The following is a 23030-nucleotide window of genomic DNA, read 5'->3' as shown; positions in this document are numbered from 1 at the left end:
TCTCTTCTCAGCTCCAGGCCCTTCAGCTATGCCACGCACTACGCGAAAAACACGTAGAGGAGAGAAGAAGAAGAAGAAGAAGAAGAAGAAGAAGAAGAAGAAGTAGAAGAGGGCATCGAACAAGACCGAGGAGGCAATTTTATCGCACGAGCAAACCAGACGATGGGGGAAGTACAGAGAGAAGGAGGAAAACGCAGAGGTAACGTTTACAGGGAGGAAGAGCAAGAGCGGTGGTAGTAGTGGTGGATATCATGAGAGAAGAGTAGTCGAGGGAGAGAACGCTTATACCTACTCCTCTTCTCAGAACAGTGTCGCGGTATTGCGCCGTCTCCGTCTTATCGATAATTGGAAAAAGGAGAAAAAAGGAAGAAGCTCGCCTGTCTGTCAGGGGGAGAAAAGACGACGACGACGACGACGACGACGACGACGGCGACGACGACGACGACGACCACGCCGGTGCCTGCAGCCAACCCCCTCGAACTCCTCTCTTCGACGTGTCTCCTTCGTCTTCCTCCCTTATACCCCCGGTTGTCCCCCGCGACCATCCTTCTTTCTCGCCGATTCCCGATGCGCGGTCCATCCTCCTTTCTCGGTTACTTTCGGTACGTCTTCCTTTCTCGCCGAGCCTCCTTCTCCGCGGGGCTATTCCACCTCTCTCTCCTTGCCTGCCGGATGGAGGTCCACGGAGGTCGGAGGTAGAGAGGAAGCGAAACCCAGTGGGGGGTGGACGGCACTTCATGGAGGTAGAGAGAACGAGGGAGAGGAAGTGGTGGCGGTCGCGCGGCGCGACGTTGAGTGGGGAAGCCTATCTAGAACTGGAGAGGAGAGGGAAGCTACCAGGCACGGCCGGAGCGGAGTAATGGAAGCTGGAGTAGATATTGTATGGCATTACCGGACGAACTTTCCGCGGCGAACATTGCGATATTGGTTTCGAAGAGCCCGGATGAAATTGGCCTACGGTGCTCTCTTTCGTATCCTCTACTATTACACTCCGACGTCGAGTGCCGAGGAATATTGTGCCGAGAGACAAAAAAAAAGGATACCTAGTTCAAGGGAGACTGTATCACGCGAGATGGCAGACTCAATAATTTGTCTTCAAGTTTTACTAAATTTCAATTTTTTGTATTTTTTATCACTAACTTAAGGAATTTATTTGATCATTTTTTTTTATGCTACGATCTGCAGATTGCTGTCGCAGTCTATGTTATTACTGATCTATGTTATTACTGATTAGCATCGTCTGTAAATAAAGATATTAGTTCCTACCGTACGAATACAACCCTTTCAAGTATAGCGAGAATACATTCTCATTCACGTGCACCTGCGACTCTTCGATAAGCCATCATTCGGCACAATTGAAGACACGTAGCATATGAAAATCGTAACCGGAAACTTCATTTAGATAGTCGAATATGAAATTATAACAATAATCAAAGATAAAACAGAATTACAAAATCGCGATATAATTCCGATATAATATATCTACAATATATAATATTTGACAAATGCATCAAGTTTGAAAGATAATAAATTTTGAAAGTCTTCTAATTTTCTCTCATTAAATATACGTAATGAACATATAAACGTAATAAGATTTTTCTTAAACAATTTTATCACGTTTGTTACATTTATCATTTATTATGTTCATTATAATTATGTTTAATGTGTCTCGATAAACTAATATAGAAAATGATTTAATATTTCGTATCGCGTATTATATGTGTAATATCTCGTTGAAATTTAATATTTATTATGACACGGTCATATTTCTACTGAAATAAAATTGTTTAAAAATGTCCGAAACATTTTAACGCATGCTATTAAAAAATAAATATTGATTGCAAACGTAATAATTCATTAACTACAGTATTAATTGCTGATCATGATAATAGCGAGTTACACGTGTTTTCAAGTAATAAACTGGTTATAATCTTAATCCAAAATAATGATGAAATCTAGTGATCGAGCACAATTTGAAGATCTGCGCTATAACAGAAAATTGACCGTTTTACAGGTTGCCCGTTCCGCATTAAAAACTGCATTATGTACGATCTCGATGAATGAGTATAATTATATGTAAATTACCCAATTAGTTGTGCTTGACATATTTGAGGTATTCGCTAATTTTGCCGCTGGTTTGCAACAAATTCCAAAAAATGATGACTTTGTGCAACATCATCATGTCACCCTCGTTTACTTTTCGACGCTTGCACTTATCGATTGCGGTGTCATTAAGGGGAGAAGCGACGCAGTAATTCAGAATGTTCATTGATAGTTGCGCGGGTGTTGTGTCATTGTTGGCGATACATATGATAACGCTCAAGTTAATACCGTTTCTAAAATTGCCGTTGTGTCCGCTCACCTCGGCAAGAGCGGAAGAAGAAGTGAGAAGGAAAGAGAAGAAAAATGAAGCCGGTGACAATCGAGTCAACAACCTGCGGGCGCGTTCCGGCCATTGTTTCCTTAGTCGTCGCGTAGAACAAACGATATTTCGAGAGAGAAAACAATGCGCCTCGGGTTCGAAGTATCGCTCTGGTTCGTGGAAAGCATCAAACCGACTGTTACTGATACCCGACAGAAATTTCCGTTTTCCGAACGCAATTGTTCGAGATCAGAGAAGGGACACCATATTAAAGTCACGTTCGCCAGCTGTTACGTGAGCACTTGCCACATTTCACGAGAGATTATTATAAAATTTTCACTGTATTTCATAGATCGTTGTTAAAACGGAAAAATAAATCGGCAAAAAGCATTAATCGAAAGCAAACTCTTAATCTATTTTTAATCTTTCATAGCTATTTTAAAGCTAATATCTTATTTATCTTATCATTCCATTTATTACTTTCATCTAATTGACCGAATCGAGATGATAATCATTACGTCATGTGTATCTACAGAGAGCAATATGTGAGTAATTCGGATGCATACACATTTCTTCACATATGCAAAATAGCTTCCAAAGGAAGACGATCGCTATCTTCGCGCTTCATATGCCTTAATTTAACGTTGTCAGATGATGGAATTAATTTGCAATCAGCGAGCTGAGTGACTAATGAGAGAATAGCCCGTCTACTTTTTAAAAACCTACAGGGAATTAATATATTGAATGGTTCGTTTAAATTTTTCTTTATATGACTAAATTATGATAATGAGAACGAGTTATTATTGGTTGGAAGAATCGTCCTTGCTGTAAAATGTACAAACTGCTCACTTTCGCTTGATTACTTAATAACAGTATTAAATACGAGTATATTTAATTATTATGCGCTCTCATCGCACTTTTTTTACGGTGAAATAGCTTCGAAAGAAAAGCCGATTTGTTACGGTAATCACTCAATCTCAATATATCTTGTTATGAATTATTATTATACGTTCTCAAGGTTCATAGCATCCTGAATCTTAATATGTAAAGACGAGACTTTTTATCAATGTAATTATTTCTCTGTGTTATGCATTTTTACAACTATTAACATTTTTGTAACAAAATTATCGCAGTATTAGAATAAAATTACGTTAAATATCCAAAGAGTGTCTTTTCATAATAAAAAATATGTAACGAGAGCGCAGAGAGGAAAATGTCGTCGCATTATTCATCGCAATCGCGAAGTCTGACAGTTACCGGAAACTTTCCGACTCAAAATCGATGTCGCACCTCGACCTACCATGATGCTGTCGAAGAAGTGAATAACAGGAAATAAAAAAAGAAGAGAGAGTATTTGTTCTCGAGTTCGAACTTACGTGCATTGGCTGTTTGAGGCACAGAACGCAGAGAATGCGGTAATGACAGGAAAGTGTACGGTCGAGCAGATATGTATATGTATATATTCATACTTGTCCGCGGTTGAATAGTCCTTAAAATCGGATCTTTTGCATTCGGTTCGAGCTTATCGCTTGGTACTCGCCTGTCTTGCGCCGAACGTTTTAAGCACTTGAAGCGTTTCATGTGGCGTATCTACGCGAGTTAAAAGAATGAGCTACCGAAATCACGCGAATATTGCGATCGATGCTTACTAATCATTGGCTGCAATTCGTCCATATGAAATTAAAGCAGAAAATTATTAATGAAATAATATTACAACGTTAGAAAATTTCAATCAATAAAAATCAATCTCTGTTCCATCAATTAATTAATCTATTAAAATCAATCTATATGTTTCACAAAAAGTGTGTATACACGAAAAAAAAAATTAGCTACTACAACTGAATTTTAGCCGTCTCTGTATAATTTTTTTCCGTGATACATATATCAATTTTATTTTTTCGAATTCAATTAAATCCATTGGCGATTTATCAAGCTTTTGCAGCCTTACGTTTTTGACAGAAACGAGCAAAGTCTTGCGTAAATGCAGCGACTATGCGAAGTGTTCGCCTCAGACCAAGACGCGGAGTGCGTAAGAATCGCCAGGAACAGTGATTAGAATCGTTCGTCGTTTCGGACCAGCGACCAAGATCGTCCACGCGTGGAGGACTCAGCTGCTTGCCAGGCCGCAATTACAATACGTCTGAACCCCCTCGTGGTCTCCCCTCCCCTTTTTTCCGTTCACTACTACACCATCGACTCACTACATCAACCGCCGCCAAGCATTGCACCGACACACCTTTCTCGGTCGGTCAGAAACTGAGAGAGAGAAAGAGAGAGAGATTCACAAACACCTACATGTACACTTCGTTTCTCGTGCACATCTCATTAACTCCACTGTTTCAACCTGACGAGATATCGCCGACTATCAACCAGGCATCGACTTCGGCGTAGGAAGTGATTCACGGTTCACCGTGCATCATTTCACGCGGATTCGACTGCGGCCTGCTGCATGCATACGATAGATATGTATGTACGCAGGTATCTCTATTTCGTAATTTTCTAGTGCTGAAATCTCTTTGCGCCAACTTTAAAATTGCGATAATTTCAAACAATTAATATACTTACTTCTTACAATTTGGTATTAAAATTATTTTGCAATTGTGTCAATTTAAAAATTATTTTCAATTATTTTCTAATTTAGATGGCATATTATGTCAAAGCTTGAAATAAAATTTTTAAGCACTCGTTGAGAAAATCATATTGGCTCAATTAGTAGAATATTATAATTTATTACTACATTAATTTGTATACGCGTGTGTATGTGTGTGTGTGTGTGCGAAATATCTCGAGAAATAATTACTTTGTGCCTATTTCATTGACTTTTCTTATCGTTACACGCGGTACGGCTACTCACAATTACGGTTTCATAAAGTATAAATATACAGCCATAATTACTTAATTCTCAAGGCCGTTAGAGCATGTTTTACAAGCACTGTGGAACCAATTAGGATGAAAATTTCGATGAATTATAATTCGCACTTAACGTACCATGGTAGTTAATCGCGGACGGATTAAATTCACCATCGAGTCATTATATCGCGGTGAAGTCCTCGTTTGATGTTTCGATGAAAACACAAACGTGTTCACGCGAGTCGTCTTCTGCAGACAAGAGCCACCTTGCAGCCTGATCCTAATTGTCCACGGAGCCAGGTGGGCCTCTTCCAGTCCCTTCCTGTCCGTTCATCAAACTGTCATTCGACGATGTCAGCCTCAAGAGAGCAAAAGGGCCCACAGGTCCCTTCTTGAAAATCGAATTATCGTCAAATGCGGTCATTAGATACGCATGAGTGACTACGAACAAAATACCAATAATTCTTGTTATTTTATTCCAGTACCAGAAGGTAATGGATCATTCACGTATAATATTTCAATTGTGAAAAAGAATATCGAATATTTCTCTCTCTCTTTCTCTCTGTTTCTTGTCATATCTATAATACTTGTAATCCTTAAATGCATTTATATAACAAGAAAAAAAATAAATGTCTTTGTTTTAAAAGAAAAAATTTAATTTAAAAATTAGACATAATTTATGTAGATAATTGTATAAATAATTAAAACAAGCGCAGATAGTTTCTTGTGCTGGTAAAGATATATATAATCTACGACGCATTAATTATGACCGCGCAAGGTATGCATCAGTCAAGTCAAAACATGAAACGTCATTTCCGAAGATCACGCACGTATGTCGACGTGAACACGCAAATAAAAATTTATTCGCGCACAATGTTATAAAGATCCATTTATACGCTAAAATCTAGGCGCATGTATATATTCATAAAAAAAAAAAAACGTAATCACTAGTACAATACAATATTAAAGCCCGATTTGAACTATTTTCGCATTCATTTTTCGCGATAACTTACCGGCACATTCCACTTTAATTATTTTCATATGCGTGCGTAGCATAAATCGCGAATAATTCCGCGTAATTTCCTGCGAGTACGAGTGGCCATGAAAGAGTCGTGTCGGTTTTTGATGGCATCACCACCGGGACGCTCGCGCGCGCGTTACTTGCCACCTTAGCTTCTTTCCATTCGTTCACTTCCTTTCGATTATCTCGCGCCGTCCTCTATTAATCAGACCCGACAGTCGGTGCTCGCTCTTAATTACGCGAGAGAGCTCGCGTACGTAGATTGACCATAAAGATGACTCGAGGTACGCGCTCGATTCTTCGATGGCAATATAAAAGCGCCGACTAAGCCGCGGATACACAAGGAAAGGACAGCGGGAGAGGAGCAGTTTTAACTGGCCGTTAAAACTCAATGTATCGCGCGACGCCATTAAGGGTATTTAATCGAACATGTAGGACTTATTCTTTTGCACCGTCCTTTTTTACCTGTCATCGACCATATAATGACTTTAATAGACTCTGAAGGCGTAATGTTATGTAACGCATTTTTTCTAATATTTGTTCGATCCAACGCGCTTGATAATTCAAAATCGACTTATGTATATTTCAATTAGTCGTTAATTGATCATTGCTTTTAATTACATATGTCATATAAAACTGTTCCCATTTTTTTTCCAATGCAGCCGATCATTGTGTAAGAAGAATTATAAATTAAAAGTTATAAAAAATAATTAATAGAGACTAAAAATAAAAATCATATTAACATCACAATAATAATTTTTTGAAGACGAGTATTTTCTGATTCGTTTGCACGGCTCGGCGCTTTCACACGGATGAGACGAGCCACACGCGTGCGCACGCGCGTGTGCGTAAAGCACGTTGAAAAGACTGGGTCTGATTTAAGACCCAAGCCGACTGACGGAATACCACAGATATTAGGAACGTTCGCTCGGCGAACGAAGCTATAGACAGTCATATCCGGCGGGCACCGGCAATTAATAACTCGCCAGAGCCTATTAATGCCATTGTTCAGAGACGCGTGACGAAAGTGCGTTCGTGTGAGTGCGTCAGCAGCGTTCTCGCCTGCGTGTGCCCGCTATCGCACTCGACCAACGTATACCTACACGTTCATTCCGCACGTAAGTTAAGGTACAGGCCATTTCAAAGTGAGGGTGAGAGACACTCGTGGACAGGTGCTTCCCCATCTCGTGTCCGCGCGTAATCGGCGGGCCCGATCTGTCGATCGATCGAATCGCGCCACCCGGTGAGGGGAAGCCCACGCTCTCTCGGAAAGGATAAAATGAGATTTTAATCGACTTTTCGTATGCTCACGCACAGCTGGAACGCTTTTCGATATGGCTCCCGCTCGTAACGTATATTCCGAAGGAGTGAACGCCGAGGGTACGATTCGCGTTAGCATTGCGATCGGTAAAAATCTTCGTGTTGATAAGAAAATATATTTTTATATCCTCTCCGTCAGAAAGAAAAAACATATTTTTTTATCATTTGTATTTTTCTATCGTTATTACATATTACAAAAAAGAATTGCGTCCATTTATAAACATGTTAAGTTGTAATGTAATGGTATAAAATCTAGATATATATTCTTTGTCCCTTATTATATACATATGCCTTCGTATTTATTAAATGACATATGTGAAATTAAGAACACGTTTTACGGAAAAAATGATGCCTTATTTAATTCCCGAAATTTTTGGTATGCACCTGCCTATCGAAGACTCTCCCTTCCGCGTCGATGAAGACTTCCTCGTCGAAGATCGCGGCCGAGAATTGGAGCACGAATAACCAGGCATACTCGATCGTGTTGGAACGCATTGTAAAATCTCTGATATATCGGCGCGAGGAATCGAAGCCGTGAAATTTATTTGCTGCGCGGCGGTACGTCGGGTGCGACCAGTGCGCCGTGAAGGTAATAATAACGATACGTATAGAGAAAGAACGGTAGCCGTCAGCAGGCATACAATATACCTACGACACACACGCAACACGCACGGGTTTCCCACCTTGCTCGCGCGTCTTGCACGGGTCTCATTACTTCGTTTGAGTTACGCTATACCCGGTATACCGGGTCGATGCTATCTGTCGTTGGTGTATCGGCTCTCTCTCTACGAGGGTCGCATTTCGAATTTTTACCACGACTTGATAGATCGTTTCAGTATGAGCGGCGCGCTATTTTTTGTCTTCCTCCTCGATAGTCGCGCCAGAATGAGATCGTGAGCGAATGAAGGGGGTGAAGGGCCAGCGGAGTTTTTCCCTTTCTTCTCCCCTTCTTCCTCCCCTCCGGGCAATGGTATATACGTTTATGCTAATTTGTAGTTAGCTTACGTGCGCACTCGTATCTCCTGCTCTGATGCGCGCACGGTACGTGCCAACGATAGGCGAGCTCGTAGAAACCGGTTCCTGCCTACCGAAATCGCGCGAAATGCGATTTATTTTCCCCTTTGTCGGCTATCTGCAAGCGACAAGTTCGGCGCTGGCCGATTATGGACTTTCGAGCGTTCGAAGAACGCATGACGTTACCGGATGTGGAGATTGTCATTGGTGCTCGGAATTTTCGACCGGTTCCGCACTCTTCAATTTAAATCATTCGAATAGCTTGAATTTTAATCTCATTGTCAGATCAAACATTTTGTTATTAATAGTGATTAATTGCATAGTGTAAAATTAGGAAAAAAATTGAAATATCAACAGAGCATACTTTCAACAAGTAAATATTAATTATCAATTTTTTATTAATTAAATAACACCGGAATTTTTTAAGTCGTGCCAGATTTTATTTTTGTCGGCTATTTAAAAATAGATAACAATAACAATCTCGAGAATCTCGTGTTATTTTTGGTGGCTGAAAAGCGAGCAAACTGCATCGTGAATCACTTCGAATTATTTCGAGATTTCCTTTTCAGATGGAAATTGCTTATTACCTTCTTAATGACGATTCCTATGATTTTATTCTGCTCGACTCTTTTATATCTTCGAATGTCATCGCGGGGTTAATGTATACCAATAAGAATTTCTCGTCAAAACTTATAGATAGATATAAATATAAATAATTTTCGTTATACTGGATTAATCTATTTCTCTGATAAAAAATACATTTGTGGAAAGACAAGTGTGTGCTCGCAACTCGGCATCGTTTTTTCTTCGTCTATACTGCTATATACGCGCATTTACGGATCGCAGGCAGATTAATAGCCCGTGGAAGGACGAAACCGAGGTGCGCGTTGCTTCTGAATCAAGATCGTAAAATCCATGGCTTCCGTTCACACCGAACGGCCCTTCGAACTCGACTCCTTTCTCTCTCCCTCTCTTACTCGCGTAAGCGAGGAACCAATAAATCTGGATCCGGTCGCCCGGATCATGTGTGCGGCTACTAAGGCGCTTACACATTATCTCTTACCTTCCCCACTTCGTCCTTCTTTCCGTTTCTTGATCGCACTTTCTCCCTCTCTCTCTCTCTCTCTCTTTATCCTTCCTTCCTTCGGTACAATTCCCATCGAACTTCCTCATGCGTCCCTCCGGCCCGCAACAAAACTCAAATCTAACTTATTTACATATCTCCGGCGATGGTGGTGAATTACCATATTCACGCGTGTGTATATATATATATATATATATATATATATATAGTATATATATTAGGTGGCGTATACGTGCCAATGCATATGGGAGCGACGGACACACGAGGACAGGCGTATAGGTAGGGGAGTTTAAGAGAGAGAGAGACTTCTGGTGTGTGTGCCCGATAAAAACCCCCGTATAGAAGTACACCTCCTGTGTGCAAAAGCAGGATCATATGACACATACGTGGCAAGAAAAAAGAGGCAAGGTATATGTCTGCGTGCGTGCGTGTGCGTCCACTTGTCGACGTATGCGTGCCAGTGTGTGCACGGGTACCCCTTCTTTATTGGGCCAGATGGAGGGGCCACGCCAAGGTCGGGCCTGTTCTCTGTCTTTCGATCGTTAGAAAGGGTTGTGGATCGATGAACATGGATTAGCATTGCCTCACGGTAATGTCCGCGTATCTTGGGGGCATTCGAGCAATAGGGTTGCTGCTGCGATGTGAATCGAGCAATTAAACGATATACTTCACGTGACAAAATATCCGTTGAATATATAAGGAAAAATAATAGCCACCATTAATGTACAGTTTAACAAATAATTTATAAGCTTGCGCAATCGATAGTTATTGAGTAATTAAAATTTTCTACGCAACATAAGGTGTGAATGACGGAACTCTGACCCAGAAAATATCAGAGAAAGAGGCCATAAACGTCGAGAAGATTAACATCGTCTTCGCGGACATACACGTCGAAGTCGAGTCGGACGCTTTCAACAGAAAACTTACAGTATTTCAGGTAGTTTTGTGGCCGACACCTTTGCTCGTTGACCTGGATCAATTCTGGAAATCAAGATCCAGGAAAATTGTGCGCAGGTAGCATACACGCGGTGATTCATTGGGCGGAAAAGCATTTCTATCTAGTTGGAAAGGTATATGTAGTGTTTTCGAAATCTTTGCAATAATAATGTTTAACCAAGCTTTCTCGTTGCATCATACAATACTATCGATTTATCAATAAAATGCTTTCTTTACCAATAAAAGGGAGATTATTTTTCCAATTATACTTGCAAATAAGTAAAATGCTAGTTTCCTGAAATATTTCATAAAATAGAAAAGCGTTAATTAGAGAAAAATTTATTATTTATGTATATATAAAAATAAATGGACACAGTTACTTTCCAAGTGATCGTTTAGATACATTTTATTTGAGAATTGACAGGAGATTGGAGTCGGTGTCCAACACAAAAACCAGAGTGTTTTCTTTACTTTCGAAATCGACATTTTTGCCCGTTGACCCGGATCAATCTTGGAAATCAAGATCGAGAAAAGCAGATAATGCAGAGATGGTCGATTGTCCATTGTATGTTTGGAAAAGTACGTGTGTCGATGAAAAAGAAGTTACGTGTGTCGTGTACGGAAAACGATACGCATTCAACGTTCGACGTTCTTCCTCGTCTACGGGGGTATCCTAGAATTGGAAACGTGAGACGCGACAAACGTAACAGGTAGAAACACTCCGGCAGCCGAGAAAAACCTCATTCTTCCGCGAAGGTGGTGCATTCAACGCGAATGATCCTATTTCATTTTTCATGGCGATTGAGAAACGTATCAACAAATAAACGTATATAAATAACATACATTTTCAGTCTTGCATTCGTAAGATATTCTCGACAGAATATATCATACATTATTTAATCAATGTGTTAAAACTCGATTTTTATATCGAAATAATTTTTCAATGCATAAAGTATAATATGTGACTAAGGTAAGCATAAAATGTCAATATAGAGACATTTATATATAGGAAATTTTTCTAGACAATATTTTATATAAATGTGACCTACAATTCTTTTTTTCAATTTTAATAAATGTTACAACGATACGATAGTTTCACGAGGGCACGACGCGTTAAGCATCCACTCGAAAATCTTAAATTCAGAAATAATCACACACAGGGGACACACAATGGGAATGAAAATACATTAGAATTTCCCACAAAGGGAAAAAATGGGGATTATTCGCCGTAGATCGGGGACAGAGGTATTAGCACCATTTTGCTCTCTTAATATATTATTTCTACGTCGAGGACCTTCTCAGGATCTCCCCCTCTCTCTCTCTCCTTCAATCCGTACCCTTTCAATAGACAGTTATATGCATATCTATGAGAAGACGAGACGAGGGTGAGGAGAACCTACCGATACCCGAATTTCTTTCAATCGACCGGTCGAGAGACACCGCTCGTCTCCGCTCGCGAAGTATACGTCTACGTATATGTACACGCGGGATGCAAATTTCTCCGTATGCAAATTGTGCATCGGGAGGTATGCAAATGCTCGGGACATGTGCGCCCCGTCTTTTTCGAACCCTTTTCCGCCCAGCACGCCGAAGATGATCGGGAACGCGCCCGATATTTGCATATCTTGGATATTTCCTCTCATTGTATCGGGACCATTGTACCGTGGGTTCCGGGATGGGACGCGGATTCTTACGTACACGATGGATCCAAGCCATTAATCCGAATATCTCATTGAATCGGACCGGTGCTAGGATTGACAGATTGCCTCGAGTGTTCCCAGGATCGCTGTTTCCGGCTTCTTAATGTTTTCCCGACCGAATGCGCGCTCTCGCAGATGTTTCTTTGCATCAATTATATATTAAATGTTCTTACTTTTTTACATTGCAAAATTTGAAAGTAAAGTCTCTCTCAAGCTAAAGAGACAATTTTAAGCTTTAATACATCGAAATAAATAAAACTTTTAGTTTTTTCATTAATCGTGCATAATTAAAAGTTGAAATAGTTTAAATTGATAGAGCAATTCAAAAAGTCTTCCACATATAGTAAAGCGTAGATGGGTATTGTATAAATATCCTCCTCGAGATGTTAATGCGAATGGCTGACAGCTGACTAATCGAAGCTACGACCGTTTATAAGATAAAAGGAAATTTAGCGAACGTGAGAAAGGGGAGCAGTCCTTGCCTTAGCATATCGAAATTACGACATAATCGAGAGCGTATCGAGAATGGAGGGCCAGAGAGCCGGGCGTATTATACGATCGTACCGGAGATGTCGCATTGTCTGAAACCAGTTCGCGATCTCTTACTCCTTTGCATACCGACTCTCTGCGCGATTCGTAATTATTGCTACACGCGCATTGATTATTAACCAGCCTGGTATATGTGTCTCGTTCTCGGTGTTTTCGACATGTCCTGTTTGAATATACATGTCATCGCGACTGAGAACGGCTTGAAAAATATCGCCAGGTGCTCCTAAGTATGAAATCGATTTGGGCGAGAAATGCGGCAGCCGCTTAGAAATTTTTTGCAATAGCGAAAATTTACATATTAATCATCCGTGTAAATTCGCATTTTGTTGTTTGGGTCTTAATAATTGAATGTACTGGTACTAATATATGGTTTTTAAGAATAAATTTACGGTAATTCAATATTGCAAATTATGATAAAAATATTGCAAAAATAATATTATACTCGTGAAATTATGTTTTTATCACGATACTATACCGTAAATAATATATGTATATACGTGTTATTATACCGGTATTAATGTAGAACGATGTGTTGTTTACAACGTTTACAGCAACAATCTTTGATGATATATCATCCAGACTGTGCCGCTCGGACATGCAATGTGCAGCGATGCAGCGACGCGGCGGCGATGGCAACGCGATCGTTTTGCAATGTTGCTGAAATAATTGCTCGAAAACGTTAGCGCGCGAGTAGAGTGCAAAGGAAGGGGAGGGGGAGGAAGGGAGAGCGGCTATGGCCGCCGGGAGAGATAGATGCTAAATTCCTCTTTGCTCCGAATTAATCTCGGCCGGAATGTAACTCCCACACCAGACCTACCCCATTGCCCCCGTGGACGCCGCGGCGTGGTGGACTTTCATCACGAATGGCTTCTAGAAGGGATGCAATTGTCCGCGTCGCCGGCCCGATGTGCATACGATGCACATTTTCGCGTCGCCGATGAGAGAGAGAGAGAGAGAGATGGATGTATATAGATATAGAGAGAGGTAGCGTCGCACTTCGATCGAATCATTCATTTCTGTATATTCTCGGCGCATAGTATTGTATAACGATTGTATAACAGGCGTATCAGGTCGATCCAAACGTGTCGTTTGCGCTGTAATTATTTCACGTTGCGCAACGCGATCGTTTACCGCCGGCATTCGTTGTTTGGGGAATACATACGTCGCGATGCGGACGCGTATTCTACTCGACAGTTTGATAATACTCGATCGGAACGACGAGTTTCCACCAATGGCGCAATATTCACCGAATGTCCTTATGTCGCGTGCGATACTCCCGTCGTATCTATGCGATAGTTGCGCAACAACGAGGTTTGATAGCGATCGTTTCAGGGACGATATCATTCTTATACGTTTAAACGTCTCGCGGCGGAACTTTAAGTCGTCAGATAAATTAATGAGTTACGCTAACATATATTTGTAACGATATACCATTAGCCGTTTCGCGATATCAATTTTAAATCATTTCTGTAATACCGCACAATTGTGTGAACAATTTTATATCAGATCTCTTTTACGACGCCTTGTAATACAAGGACTCCTATCGGAAAATATAAATTTATAATGGTAATTGGTCGACAATTTTGTATTTGTATACAATTTAATTTTCTTCAATGGATCTTTATTCTCAAGCGCTTTCTCTCTTTCTCTTTCGCTCATGAGTACGCATATATGTAAAGTAATCTTATTAATTATGCAGGGAGATGAAATTCAGTATTAGATCCGTGACGACGAATCTTAATGACAATCGGCAAATAAGTCGGCCGATTGGGCCGACAGTGTTCCTGTTAGTTGCGTACTTTCTGGGCCAATGAAGGGCTAGAGCTAGATTCGCCGCATGCAAATATAAAATCTTCGAATAACAATTCTGCCTATGTTTATTAATAGTGACTGCTCTCTTTCCCATGTCGAGCGCACTGTTGCTCGAACCGGCTAGACGACTCTACGCGCGAACCCTCTTGTGAATTATTTCAAGACAGTCTCCGAATCGATTTTTAGCATTGGGTCAGAATATCTTCGAGAGAGTCGAGAACGAATAAAATTGTGACGCAAATTATTCAAAGGCGTCTAAAAGTATCACTGTCGTATAATTGACTCGTTATATTCATAAGCTTAATTAATTATTATTACTTACAAATTTTTGAATCTTGTTATGAGTAACGAAACGAGGTAAAATTTGTCAGAGTTCGAGTTGATATGTACATATTATTGAATGATAATCTTCGATCTTTCAATTGTATGGCATGTTATGATTCGTGACTATATGAGCTAATGAATTATATTTCCGTCACACAATTATATGTATGGAAGTTAAACGCGATCTCTTAAGAAATGTCTTAATTAATCCTCAGAAGCGTTTATTGCAAATTACTTCTTGCTGCGGTAATTAGGCAAAATTACAACGTTCGCGTTGCACAATAAAGTAGAACAGGCGGCATGAGAACTACGTTGCTGCAAGAACGGCCGCTTTAGTTTTGCTTATCATTTGCTACGTGGCAACAAAATCTTATCCTTATAAAATATGCATATCTTAATTAAAATAACGCATCATTGAATCTAAGATTTTTGGTAATGATTAGAATATGTGTAATTAATTTGTAGATTAATGTGCTTATTTCAATTGTTTTGTTGCTATTAAAGTAATAAATGCATGCATCGAAATATATTTAACACCTAGTATTCTCGATTCAGTAGAACGATTAAAATCCGATAAGTCATTCGGTTAACGTAATATTATAAATATTTATGTTTTTAACATCGATCGATATGATTATTTGCAAAATCGCAATTCAAAGAATTATAATAACGCGCATCATTTTGTACACAGGAAAAATATCTCGTTCTTATATCGACAAGTGATATTGCCAATATAATATATATAATGAAATTTTTTCAAAATTGTTGAAGGAAATTGTCACGCAATTGCGTACCTCTTGCGTGCGTTTGATTTTTTTATCACGTGTGTAGACAGTTATTTCATACTACCAATATATGCGACGTAAGCATTTTTTAATTTTGACGTTGTCATAATTTCAATCATTTTATTTACGGCAGCAAAATGAGATAAGGCGTTTTAAATTCCCAAGCATAAGTTTTTTTTTATATTTTCTCTAACTAGATAGAATTCGATATATTACACATAAATATATGTATATATATAATAACTATAAAAAATATAGTTATTTGTACCATACATATATAATTTTCAAGACTTATTTTTTGTATAAACGTTTCCCACGATTTATTGATAGATTCGTTATCGCAGATTCGATAATCACGTTTATTATTACGTATTGTACAGCGATGACGCGAAATTCTGAGAAATATGGTATCACATGTAATCGACTATTCCCTGTATGACTCGACCCGAGTGTTGAGTGTCGCCACGTACAGTGAAATACGATCCTGTGGACGTTCCTGGCCTACATTGCCACTCATTATGTGATCGAAAGTAAACGCTTAACCCTCGTCTCAGGAGAACAATCTTGAACAATAGATTGCCGAGCAGACGTATATTACATCGCAGACATATCAGGTATAAACCACCAATTGCATACATATATATAATAATTTTAATTTGCAGATCGAACGAAGAAGAAGCACATTCTTATATATTTTCTTGTAAAAAAAGAATCTATTTAAAATCATCGAATTTATCACTACTTTACAACATTATACACAGCTGTCATAGAAAGAAAATTTATTAACGCGTTCATTAGAGTTATGAATTGTTGTTAATTGCAAGCATAATTCACCGATCAAGATGACACGTTTGATCTATTCGCTTCGCGCTATAGAGTATATTAACAGAAAATTCTGCGTACAATTAGTACCTATATGTGTATACGAGTATACGAGCTAGGAAGACAGAGTAATGCCGTTCCGGTCATTTGAGGGTTTGTCTTTTACACGCGGCAACGTTTCTATATGTACTTACAAAGCGAAGTAACGTACAGCAAATGGTCATGGCCAACGCGACGAACCGAGATCTCGTTTCATCAGATCTTCAGAATTGCGCTCGAATGGTATTAAGCGCGAGAATAACTTGGAAGCAGTTTTAATTCCTCTCGAGGATCGCACTTTCCCATCTCTTTGTAATATATAAAATTAGAAACGGCCCTCACAAAAATTATACTTCATAATGATTCGATTTACTGCGAAACTTTTCTACAATGTCATACGTGATTTTTAATATAAATTTCACGTTTGTAAGAAAGCAAGTTTTTCAAAAATAATCTATTATATTTACGTCAAATAAATAAATATTTTATGAAAAATTGCTCTCTCTTTCATTATGACAGGACTGCTGAATATTACGAATTCTTGAACAATTTAAAGATTTTTGCTTTATATTTTTAATTACACACTCGACGATATATAAACGAAATGATAATTAATTAGAATCGATTGTGCAAACAATTCCCAAAGAGGAGACGGCGACAATGCGCCCGGCAGGAATTTTTAAAAGAGTGTGCTGCACATTGTCGGCTGAGGCTCTCAGGATGAAAGCTCCTATTCAGATCCTAGCGTTCGTTCAAGTGCACTTTTCTGAAAGCTATTTCCAAGAGTGCGCGTATATTCTAAGTTACACATGTTACATTACACGGCTTTTGTATATCATATACACGAATAGAAAAAGTTAAGCGATTAGTTAATTATTTCCTAGACATAGTGATTGATCATTAAAATAAAACGTGACTAATCAAATTCTAATTCTCGGTCAAATAAAATATCGGGCAAACATTCGCTGTTATTAAATCGTAAGAATTTTCCGTGAAAAAATTTCTGAAAAAATCACGAAAAGTTAATGCCAATCTCGTATTGACGCGACGAATGCCGCTACGTTACGAGTTGCGAAAGTGCATATACAGGCTTTCGGGTGAGGATGAGAAGCGAGTAAAGATAAGGGTGGAAAAACGTCTAGCTGTGTGATCGTCCAGAAGCGACGGCGGTGGGGGCAGCGAGGGGTTTAGAACCTGCGCCTAAGATCACCCCTTCCGAGCGCATGCTCATGCACCCCTTTTCCCACCCTGTCGCCGTGCTTTGACTCCCGATACGATCGGAAAGAAGACCCGAGAGCCAAACTATCAGTTTTTCTCTTCTTTTTTTTCGACCTGTCTGCTCGAATTGCAAGTATATCTCTTCAAATACGTTTGTTGCAAACTTGGGATTAATATCACGAGATATATATATATATAAAGGCTTTCTATTTTGAGATAACGTGCACATTATAATCTCATTAAATAAATATTTTATGAGCTACATTTAAAATCGTTTTAAAGCCTTCTTTAACCCATTAATATTCTTAAATATCATATTTTAAAGATTAAAGTAAAAATTACGGAGAGATAACAATATCTTTAATATATATCTCCTTATAAATTTAAGTATGATTCTTAATCATGAAACCTTGCATTTTAGAAGTAATATATTAAAAAAATAATAGGCAATTAAGAAAAAAGCGCAATAAATCTAATTTCTACGGAAGCAAAACGTAGATTAAAAAAAAAGGAAAAACAGATTACGATAACATTCCATTACTAATTAGAATCCAATTTCTCGTATCGTCGCAAAAATCCGCGAATCCCATATCGATATTAAACCGCGCATCTTCGAGCGTAGGACAACCCTTCTTTCCGATCAGCCCGTTGAAGTCACCGATATTTCCGATACCTGATATATAGCTCACCGTCCCTCGGCGTTGTACGGTCCGTGTCCTCGTGGCCGCGGATGGAAGGGGTGGTCGACGTTCTGGTGGGGGTAACCACCCTCGCGTTCCAGCAGGCTGGTTTCCGCGGTTTCGCGTCGCGCGGCGCCACCGTACGGCCCGCGCCGAGGCAATCTCCCGTTCCCGTGCCGATTAAGTCTTGTCTGACCTCTGTGCGTTCGCGTATCCCGTAACGTCCACCCTGCGTTCACCCGCGGGGCACGTCGACGACGGTCGAACGCTCGGCCGAACGTCCGTGAGACGTCGAGGACGTTCCTCGACGGAGTGCGCCGGCACACCGATGGCGCGCGGCGAATGCGCCTTGGCACCGAGGCGGACAATTCTTTCGCCGGGGTGGAAAAGTGCGTGGCCGGAGGGATGACTGCGAGGGCTGCAGGCACCGAGCGCTCGAGTTAGTCTCGGCCAGAACACAGGCCCAGTAAGATCATCGCACACGCACACGAGGCGCGTGGAGTGCGTGGATCGAACAGAGCCCCGACACGACGCTTCACGCACCGTATCATCGGGCGAGTGCACGCAAGTGCCTACGGTGTAAGGTGCTCCTCCCCCCTCGCCCCTCTCCCCCCCTCCCCTTCTATACTCCGCATACTCGAGGACACTCGCGCGAGTAAAGGAGGCGCTTCCTGACTGCTGACTACGAGTTCATTTTTTTCATCTGCTTCGTGTGCGGAGTTTCTCGGTCTTTTTTGGTTTTTTTTATTCTGTTGCACCGAATCAAAAATCTCGGCGAAGATCGAGGGAGACGTGTCCGAGAAGAGAAGACGACGCCGAAGAAAATAACTTGCGGAGAGCGGCGGAGAGAGACTGTGTTGCACCAGGTGATTGTCTACCAGCGATTGTGTGATTGTGTACTTGTGATGATCTTCAACTGTGACAAAGTTTTCCCGCGAGAGATTTCGTGATGATTCGAGTTGACGCGGGTGATTGGCACACGTAGGGGCTACACCCGAATAATCTTGAGCAATTTTTTCATAGAGATGTCTTTTGTATGTCACACGATACGTGCATTTTAAATCATTCTTACGTATAAAGAAATATGAAAGAGAAAGGAGAAGTTGATCATAAAATTGTTTGCAAATAAAACGCGTGACCGTTTTATTTCAATATTTTAATTCGGAAATTTGCAATCGTTAAATCGTCATAAAATGTTTCTCTATCAGATTTTTAATATCGAAACATAAATTGTTTGGCCGCGAGAGAACGATATCTTTTTGACATTTTTATACAAACGATACATTTTGGGACCAGAAAATATTTGGCTTTAGCGTAATTAAAATTATTTAATTATAAATATTTCAATGTTATTTCTGCATTTTTAATTTCAACAATTTTTTTATTTTGTTATCTTTGAATGAAGTAAAAGATAAAAGAGAGAGAGAGGAAGAGATATAAATATTTAATAATTAATTTCATTAAAAATATTTTCTTCCGTGATGTGTTTAAAATATTATAAACAAACTTTATAAACCAAATATATGAAAAGTTACGTGTGCAATAATAATATATCCAAAAAATTAAATAATTTTCGGAGCGATCAGATTGCTCGATGCTATGATAAAAATTTGTTATTTGTATTTTCGTGGGATTTTCTTTCTCGCTGAAAGTGTCGCGTCTCCCCGAATACGTCATACATATGCAGGCATTCTGTAGGATTATCTGAAAGTCGAAACGGGACCAGCATGAACGTGACCATCGGACGGATTCCTGATCGTCTCGTACCATTATCACGCGCATTACGTACCTTTATCTCAAGCGGTCAACCAACTTGCCTTACGGCTCGGGAAGGAGAGTGAGAAACGCGATTCGAGTGGCTCTCTGTCGGAGAACTCGAGACCCGGTTGATAGCACTTAGCTGACTATTATAATTCGCGCGAGTTTCAGATCGGCAAACACGTAAACCTTAACGTCTCGAGTACGAGATCGTAAACTTCATTTGCGTTTCAACGCGCAGAAACTGGCGTCAAGTGTGTTCACGAAACTCTCGCGATCGTTGACGAGAGATCATAATTAGTGAGAGAGAGAGAGAGAGAGAGAGAGAAAGAAAGAGAGAGAGATTTCCCCAAAAATCACCGGATAAAAAAACGCGAACGAAATTCGTGAGAAACTAGGTGTACACAAGTTACACACGTACGTGGAAAAAGTGGGACCACTTGTACAAAGGACTATTTAATTACGACCGAGGTCTTCTCGCCGTCAACTGCGGCTCTTCGGCGTCTTACGCGAATGTCGCGAGTCGCTGCACGGATGACAGCACGCGCTTTTTCTGAGAAACTTAATTTCTCGTGAGATATGCGAGTGTTGTCTCGAAAAATAATCATCACGGATCGAGTTCATTCTTCCGTACGTATCTCTCCCTCTCTCCCAGCCCCGCCTCGCTCTCTTATCCGGTATAAAAAAGATTTTGCTTACTGTCATACAGACGGTTAAGTCTCGTGTCGTTCTTACCGCGAGCGGTCGCGCGACGACGTCCCTGAGCGCGGCTCTTGAACTTACGATTCTCTCGTTCGTTCGTCGCGCATCCTTCGTGTGCCTCCGCGCAAAAGATATTGTTACAATCGCCGGGGAGTCCTCGAAGAGAATCGCGTTGCCCCTCGAAGACCAATGGCGGGGACAGGGCGGCGGAAGGGACTTTATCGTCGACTGGTATATTGAGTAGCGTGTGACCGTTGGAAGAAAGTGAGTCTCTCTGCTGCGAGCAGCGAAATTCCAAGACGACCGTGACGCACGACGTCTCTCGCGGTTCCGTTTTCGACAGCCGGCAGTCGGCGACTTTTTGTTCCTTCGGTTCGCCCGTTCCGTTCGTGCGCGATGTCGTAGACGTTCCCCGTGACAAGGTAAAGAAATCCCTCCGATTAAACGAGCGTTTCAAATTCTTAGAGGTTTCGTTCGAGTCACCTCAATAAGTTTGCTCCGATCTTACGATGTCAGCTCTTTCTCTCTCTCTTCCTCTATAACACGAGCAAATTTTTGTATTGACATATTTTATTAATGGGTTGAATGATGTGTCATCGATTTGGTTCTTATCTTAACGTAGCATGGCTCAATTTTCCAAACAAGACAATTTCATCTGGGTTCTGTTATTAGAAGTCAAATTAGAACATTAGTTTAATAGTCGATTTTCCTCGTAAGAAAGACAGCGAATTAAAAAAGAAAACATATGTAAAAATTCGTGACGGGCGACAGTGGTAATTTGCATAAAGCGAAACACAATCGAGAAACCGCTTAAGCGATGCAGCGGCGACGCGGAAAATGGCCGAGAAATTCGGTTTTTGTTCTCATCGATGGACGATGTAAATGCGAAATAAACTCGCGCTGCTACGGGCACACGTCTGGGAAATATGTAATTTAAACTCGAAATGATTTGTCGCAAGTGAGTTATTCCACGGTACATCGAAATCCGGGCAGCACGTCGCATATCAGACGACGCATTAACTTGTCGTACTATTACGAGAACCGACCGGCCATACCGTGTATATACGAGCAGTAAAATCGTCTCAACGGCATTGCAAAACGCGAGGGTGTATTCGTGCTTTTGGCCAATCGCCGAGCGTCCACACGCCGAATACTTTGGGCGTAATTTTATCTTTATCGTAAATGTAAACGATCGTCCGATTTCTCTTTAACGTCCAATTTTTTTTCCATGAAGATGCAGAAATATCAAAAATTGCGCAGAAAAAAATTAATATTCATCATTTAATACATCACTACGAGTCTTTTTTGAAAATGTTTTGATATTTTTACTCTTTTAAATCACCGTTATATTTTTAATGAATAATATTGTTATACACATGGAAAGTCGACATAATCCGCAAAAAAATATTTTTACTTAAATTTAGTATTTTCTGACGAATATTTGACATATCTGACTGCGCGATATTCCGTTTTAATATTAATTATTGCAATAACGTAATATAGTTCTCCAATACAAAGGCTATTTTAAAGAACTTATCGAATAACAGACTAAAAACGATAGACTGTTCAGAATGTGTCACTGAAAGTTCATGTTACTTCATTTAATGCTCAGCAACCAAGTGTCAGTCAAATTTATCTGCTCGTTTTCGATCAAAAATAACCATCTTGATTGTAATTCTAATTATCTGGCAAACTTAATGTTCATATCTTTTCAGTATTATAATCAGATAAAAAATTATTTTATTAAAAGATATCTTTTATATCATACTTTTTTAGAATTCTGTCACATTTAAAATGTCAAATTTTTATAATATATATTTTATAATAGATAGTTTTGCATCTATTGATTTAGGAAAATACTTTTCTTAAGAGAAAGTCAAACTATTCATCTCGATAAAAAAAATTATAAATATAAAAAATATAGGTATATATAATATAATTTGTTAATTGTTATTTTTTTTTTTAATTGAAAACCTCAGACTTGCAAAAATTATATTTTTTTTTCTTCTAAATATCAAATGTACAGGAATTGCTACACACACAAAATTAGTTAT

At 39.8% G+C, this 23030-nt stretch overlaps 1 protein-coding gene across 6 annotated transcripts in view; it reads left to right on the top strand.

The window, feature by feature from the left end:
• The first annotated feature begins 18746 nt into the window (after nucleotides 1-18746).
• Nucleotides 18747-23030, top strand: part of cut (homeobox protein, cut) — a 137491-nt gene continuing 133207 nt past the window's right edge. For 5 of the 6 annotated variants that reach the window (XM_029315810.2, XM_029315813.2, XM_029315809.2 and 2 more), the window contains exon 1: nucleotides 18747-19382. The gene's annotated coding sequence lies outside the window, so the exon portion shown is untranslated. The remainder of the gene's footprint in view (nucleotides 19383-23030) is intronic. The other variant, XM_085481781.1, reaches the window with a different exon arrangement.

Source organism: Nylanderia fulva, unplaced genomic scaffold, assembly GCF_048542155.1.
Source record: "Nylanderia fulva isolate GAGA-0341 unplaced genomic scaffold, ASM4854215v1 Scaffold10, whole genome shotgun sequence".
Lineage (NCBI taxonomy): Eukaryota > Metazoa > Arthropoda > Insecta > Hymenoptera > Formicidae > Nylanderia > Nylanderia fulva.
The sequence above is the reverse complement of the archived record's forward strand: the minus strand, read 5'-3'. Positions and strand labels throughout refer to the sequence as shown.